This window comes from Taudactylus pleione, unplaced genomic scaffold (genome assembly GCF_031769625.1).
Source record: "Taudactylus pleione unplaced genomic scaffold, aTauple2 ptg000010l, whole genome shotgun sequence".
Lineage (NCBI taxonomy): Eukaryota > Metazoa > Chordata > Amphibia > Anura > Myobatrachidae > Taudactylus > Taudactylus pleione.
The window spans coordinates 898,691-905,616 of NW_028284413.1; the positions used below are offsets into that span (position 1 = coordinate 898,691).

General features: G+C 38.4%; 1 long non-coding RNA gene across 1 annotated transcript in view; it reads left to right on the forward strand.

The window, feature by feature from the left end:
* The window catches only part of LOC148542644 (uncharacterized), a 96,857-nt gene extending 90,355 nt beyond the window's left edge, over positions 1 to 6,502 (forward strand). Inside the window, exon 2 of the long non-coding RNA XR_015877701.1 lies at positions 280 to 6,502. This is a non-coding gene — a long non-coding RNA (uncharacterized LOC148542644). The remainder of the gene's footprint in view (positions 1 to 279) is intronic.
* The last annotated feature ends 424 nt before the right edge of the window (positions 6,503 to 6,926 follow it).

Below are 6,926 nucleotides of genomic sequence, written 5' to 3' on the forward strand. Positions count from 1 at the left end.
CGGCGATGACGGTATATATATATATATATATATATATGTTTTTATTTGCTGTATATATAGCACACAAATATTCATTATGTGAAGTAATAATATTGATGACTTAAATAATACAATACAGGTACCTGAGATGATGAGTACTTTACTTCTTAAAATATAGAGTTTGGAATGGTATTCCTCGTGAAATTTAGTGTAGATATCAGCATGTAAAAATCATGTGTGCAATCCTGTGTGGGCATTTATTATATTTGTTTTTAATTATTTAATTTATTTATTTTGCAGCAAAAGAAGATTTCCAAAGGCCGGCATAGTATATAATGCAAGATTGTTTTGCCTTAGTCATTTTCCATAAATGGAAAGTACAGTAAACTGTAACTTCATGAAGAAATACTTGCAGTAGAAGAAGCCTCAAACAGCAGAAGGGAATGAACAAAATGTGAAACACTGCATATCAAGAGATATTGCAGTATGTCGACCAATTGAAGATTTGGTCTCTTAGTAATATTTTCTTTCTATTTTTATAATGTTGTTAGTTTTCTGTTCTACACAAGTGCATTATGGTGAAGATATTCTGTTGAAATCTGAAACATACCCAGATTCAGTGCAATATGTCTTAGAATGAAAAGACAAAATCTAGATGCAAACAATTTTTTTTTTTTTGTGATCGTTGCCATCCCAAGAAAAACTATGAAAACTGTAACAGTTTAAGTGCTGCTAATTGATGTTGTGATTACAATGGGAAAATATAAAATGTACATCTGTTTGTAACAGTTAAAAACTCAGCATTGTTGATGTATCAATGTCCTTTCTGCAGTTATGCTACAAGCTTTATTTTTCATTGGGTTACTGCAGTAATATATTTATGTTTATGTGTGTTAGCATTACGTTATTAGTGTATAGTACCAAAGGCTTAAATGTCTGTTCTGTCTCTTTCATATGATTACAGATCCCTGTGTATATGTTATCCACTATAGTCCCAGACAATCTGCATTTTATAAAACATAATCATAATTACCTGCTGACTTTGTAAATAGTCCTAATATAAAGATGGACTTCCAGTAGTAGCCTCGTATCTATATAAAAGGAGAGATGCCACACATTCCAGCTCATTCACGCTTATTGCAGTGTGTCAGCCACATTCTGCTCTGGTGTGTTCCAAACTGATTGCATTTGCAGAAAAAAATGTGATGCAACATAGAGCATATTGATGCAGTGTCCTTAGTGCATTGTCTGCGTGAAAAAAGGAAATGCATTGCAAGTTAATGATCAATGTTACATTCAGTGTCCACTGCAGGTGCATATACAGTATATTTGAACTCGGCATAGCAGAACCCAGCAGGCATGCAACAATACTATATACATGATTTTAAAAGGGACCTTAAACTATTAGTCTATCCAAAACTGGCCTTTGGAGGCCTCAGAACTTGCAGAATAACGTCAAAATAAAAAGCAATAAAATTGCTCACAGCTATGTTTTAAAAAACTACCATAGATATCTTTTGTTTATTTATGTAGTGCTACCAATTACTCAGCGCTGTACAGAGAATATTTGTAGTTTACATCATTCCCTGCACCATTGAAGCTTACAATCTATATTCCCTACCACATATACACACAGATATACACAGGCACATGCACACTCACATAGGTATATTTTAATCAGCAGATAAACATTCCACCCCCAGAGTAAAATAAAATTTTTTAGCTATTTGTGATTAATGCTAGTGGTTATTTACAGAAGGCAACTGTATCCTAATCACAATCAGTCTACATATTATGACTTAAGAGCATACACACACACAACGATTTTTTGAACGATTGTCGTTAAACGATATCGTTTAACGATAATTGTTTTAAAAAATCGTTCACTTCTGAGTCAAACGATGAACGATTATCGTTCATGCGCGTTCACATTTGTGGTTTGTAGTTTAGTCAGACTTGTCAACTCAACGATTTTCATTAAGTGAATATGCAAAAATCGTTTGTAGTTCAAAAAAATCGTTCATTACACTTTAAAAAATCTGACCGATAATCGTTCATAAAATCGTTCATAAAATTGTTGGTAACAAAATCGTTGTGTGTGTGTGCAGCTTTAGCATTAAACATTAAACTGATAAATAAAATTCTGATTGTGTGGAGGTAATGACAGTTTAGCAAGTATACAGATTTTTACGTTAGTGGTAAATGATAGCTGCAACTTCCATATAAAAAGCCTTAAATAAAATGTCAGTGTGAAAATTCATCTTGCTGTGACTAGCTGTACCATGGGGTTAATTCTCCAGCCATGTGAAATTAACACCTCAGCACTTTTTGTGTCAAAAGCACTGACCCAATGGCTAGGCAGTGGTCCAAACAGTGCTCCGGACTCAAGAGGTGTTGAACACTCAAATTGAAAACTTTTTCTAGCATGCGAATTGACCATAGTGCAGGTACTGTACCTTTGGGTGAATGTGGTAGTTGTTCTGATTTGCTAGTTGGGGGTTACAATGGTAGTTACATTGCAATGTGTATACATTTCTGAACTTGAAGAACTGATTTAACCATTAGTTGCCTGCAGCACATGGGATAAGCAGTTTGCTTCTCTTGGGGATGACTGTCACACACACGGATCTGCCTGCAGCCATTTATGGAGAATACATGAAGCATTTCCCATGAATAATAAGGGACAACGATTCCACTAGCATCTTCAATACAATAAAGGTGACAGAAAACTCGGGCTGCATCACAATATTAATGAGCAGTTGGCATACCTGATCCAAGATGGTAACTAAGTGTTAGCTGGATGTGAGCATCTCGTGGCTCTACGAACCCTGGACACACTCATCAGCTAGGTATGCCATTTCACTGAGATGGAAACCCCTGGCTGCATACTTTCCCTTGCATACCACATTTTAATAATGCAAGTCCCATAGCTGCAAACTAAATTCTACATGATCAGATGTATGCCAGAGGTTACACACAAAAGCAGAGCTGATAGTCAAGGGCACCACACCTGCATTATATAAAACCTGAACGTTGCTTGTTGCCTTCATGGTCCATCAGGTATTTGGAAGTGTCAGTGTGCATTGAAATTGCATTTACTATAGATCTACTATACTGTAGATCTTTGTACATACTGCATCACAGGTACAAAACAATCCATTTTGTGTATGAACCTATAAATTGTAAACCTTAACAGACAAGCAATTTGTTTTCACACAGGGCCTGATTCTGTAAGGATCGTAATTGCAAAGCTGCATTTAGGCAGATATGGTAATGCACAGGAGGCATCACGCCCCCTGTGCATTACTTAACCGAATCTGGGAACCATCGGCCAGCTGCGGTGACCCATAGGGTCCCGCAGCCAGCCGCCGGAGTTTAGCGGAAGAGGCCATGATATCTCTGACACCAGACAGAAATCCTGGCCTCTCCCCCCCCCCAACGGTGGCGACACGCCTCCGTTTCAGCTAACGAAGGCTGTCACCGCCCCCAAACGGCAGCAGACTGTCAATCACTGACAGTCTGCTGCCAGTTTGCAAGTGGATTCGCAGACCCATTCTGCATATGCACAGAACGGGTCTGTCACCTGCGCAGATTCCCAAACATCGTTCAGTCCACAATTTTGCTATTACATTTAGTAGAAATAAATCGATTATATTTTCTCTCAGTTCCAGTGTCATGGGCTGTTTTCAGTGAATGATATTAAAGTGATATTAATAAGTATTATCTATAATCTGTGTTGCAGGAAGAGTCCTACTCAGGATCTGTTGGGATTTTTGTCCAAATTCATTCAGGAGAAAAAGCTCTGCTCTCTTCCTGAGTTTGGTAATAGATGTGGCTACTGCCCTTGAGCAGGGTCAGATATACACTATATAGACAAAAGTGATTGGACACCCCAGCGCAAGCAAAATGTTGTGCTCCTACAGCAGACACGTGTTCGTGAAGGTATAAAATAAGAAGTATAGAGATGTTCTCGATAACTCTGTGCTCCCTACATTGTGGCAGTTCTATGGCAACAATGAATGTTTTTATCAGGACGATAATGCCACCTGTCATGTTTCCTGAGTGACACTGGACTGGTATACAGAAAATTCGGTAACCCAGATGGACTGGACAGCTCAGAGTCCAGATCTTAACCACATTGAGACCCTATGGGAGGAATTGGAGTGATGGGTACATTCTAGGCCGACTCGACCTTCTGTGTTACAGTTGGTCATTGTACTGCAAAACATACCGCCTGCTGTTGTCCAGGAATTTGTGGACAGTTTGCCAAGAAGGGTCTCTGCACGTGGTGGACTTACAAAGTACTGACGTCAGTAAAATCTTGTTGATCTATTTGCTGTCAGTGTCCAATCACTTTTGTCTGCGTAGTGTTGCTCTCTATGACTCCAGGACCCAATGAGCATTCTCTATTTCTCTCACTTTCTCGATAGAGAGATACGATAGATAGATAGATAGATAGATAGATAGATAGATAGATAGATAGATAGATAGACGAATGGATGGACAGACAGAGATAGATAGAATTCAGCCTTAATAGAGCCAATAAAGTGCAAAGTGAACAGAAGGTCATCCCTGCATCACTGCCTCCTTAGATCTGTTCCTCTCCAAAAATGTAAGCCTGATCTGAAGTGCTGCAATTGCTATCAGTAATATATTGACTGTGGATGCCAAGACCTATGGTGTGATTCTACAGGGGGAGAGCAGCAGAGCTTTCTTTTTAGATTAAGTGCTCTATTTAGTATCTTAGGTCTTAGAACATGCAGAAACTAAAGTTTCAATAACACAATTATTTTCTTTCATTTAGGCCTGACTCCTATAACATCGCGGTGTAGAGAGCAAGCCATTGCACACAAGCAGAAAAACGTTAAGTAAATCCCTACATAGTTACCTTATATAACACCATCTGGAAGTGGCACTATATGAGGGAAATCTTCATCTCAGCTAAAAACTGCAGGGACAGATGGCTCTCATCCAATCAGTCCTTGCTGGCGGCTGTAACTCCTCCCACTCTCCTTCCCCCATTCGGGAATAAAACTGCTAGTGTTCAGCGCATATGATATGTATGTATCCATGTCGCTCTCGGTGTGTATAACACACACACATATAATATAGCCAGTACAGCTTAGTTGGAGACAGTGGAGCATATGGGGAGGGGTCATATGGCCAGACAAGTGTCGGAAAGGGCTATATACTTTATAGTACATATAAATATTTACACTATACACTATATATGCTGTGAAGAGATAGGCATAAGTATGTGCCTTCTCGATCTGAAGTTGGAACATGTGCAATGCTAATCGGAGCAGCACAATCTTCTGAAAACACAAAAAGACTACCTATTAGGGCTCCACATGGTCAGCGCATTAATGCAGCCGCTGTCCCTGAAAGGTAGGAAAAAATAGCTAATAAATGTGTCAATTTTGCCTGAAAATATTTGAGCCAATATTGCAATTATTGCTAAACAGACCCTATAATTTGGACAGAAAGAGGACCCTACATGCTGAAATAGATGAATTTGTGCCAACTGGTGACAGATACACAGCAATTACTTCTATCCTAAGATTTTAAAAATATATTAATAAACACCAGTAAGAAGAGGTAATTCAAAAAGTGTGCTTACAAAAGCGTTCACCCTAAGATGCAGTGTAATGATACTAGCACACACACGCGCACGCACACACACACATTGACTTTTTTTTAGATGGTTCCTGGTGATAAATTTACATTCTATTAGTACTTATTTACACACGCATAATGCAGGAATTGTTGAAGCATAGTAACGTAAAATGTTATATGTGTTTAAATTATGTATGCACTTTGTCATATCAAAATAATCAATGTTCCTGAACTTTTTTACAAGTTATTTTATTTCTAGCTTAAACTGTTTAGGCTTCTTAAAATGTTTTCTGGTTGTATACAGTTTGTGGAAGATTAATAAAGTTTTAAAAAAGTCTCCCCATTGACACAGGCATCTTTGATGAATATTACAGTTGCTACATCTTAACATTTGTAATGTATGTGTATGCTGTAGGTAGCCTACTGTATGTCTGCAGTCCTATCTCACTGTTAGATGTTGGTGTCAGGTAATACTCACAAAAATGTTCAGAAAAACAGATGATTTTTGCTTGTCAGGAGGAAAGATTACTAGGGGTTAAATTCTCTACCACAACAAGTGGTACACAGTGGATGCAATTTGTGGAACACAACATGGCCATTGGAGAGTACAAAATCACCCTTGGAGCCAAAGTGTACCTCAGTTTGTACAAGTATTCCTGAGGTCATACAATGCAAAGCTCTTCAATTTTTGAGACTATAGACACTGCAACTTCAGGTCTAATTCTGGATGCTGTCCTGCTGTGCGGTACACGGGTTTAACATACAGTATCGATACACCTGTTATAAAAAAACATACATTACCTCTGTATGTGGATGGAGTTTATTTCAGTTATTTTTTGGATACATGTCTTTAGTCTCATTGTATGTTAACTTGTGTGTTGGAATAAAAAGCGATATTACACTATCATTTGCCTCTCTATTTTGGGTCATTGTGGATGTCAGTGAGCTGACCAGAAATTCATCCAGTTCCACCAGCAGCTCCAATCATGACTATAGCAAAGTATCTAATAACAATTTAACTAGATCTGTGGCTACAACATGTAGTATAAGGGGCGGAATGGAGCTGCTGTGCTTGTGGCAGCAGAATCTACTACCAAGTCTGCTGTGTCTGTAGATCTGAAGCCCAATCAGCACACCGGACCAGAGAGACTAGAGCGCATCTGCCAGGCAAGGGACAGACATCTTACCATGAGCTGGGAAAATGTGTGCTTAGAAAGTTCAGTTCTATCTCCTGCTTACTGTATATTACGCATGTAAATGTATTATGGGATGTTTAACATTTTCCTGACCACATGTTATTTATATGAGATAAATATGTTGGATACAGAAAG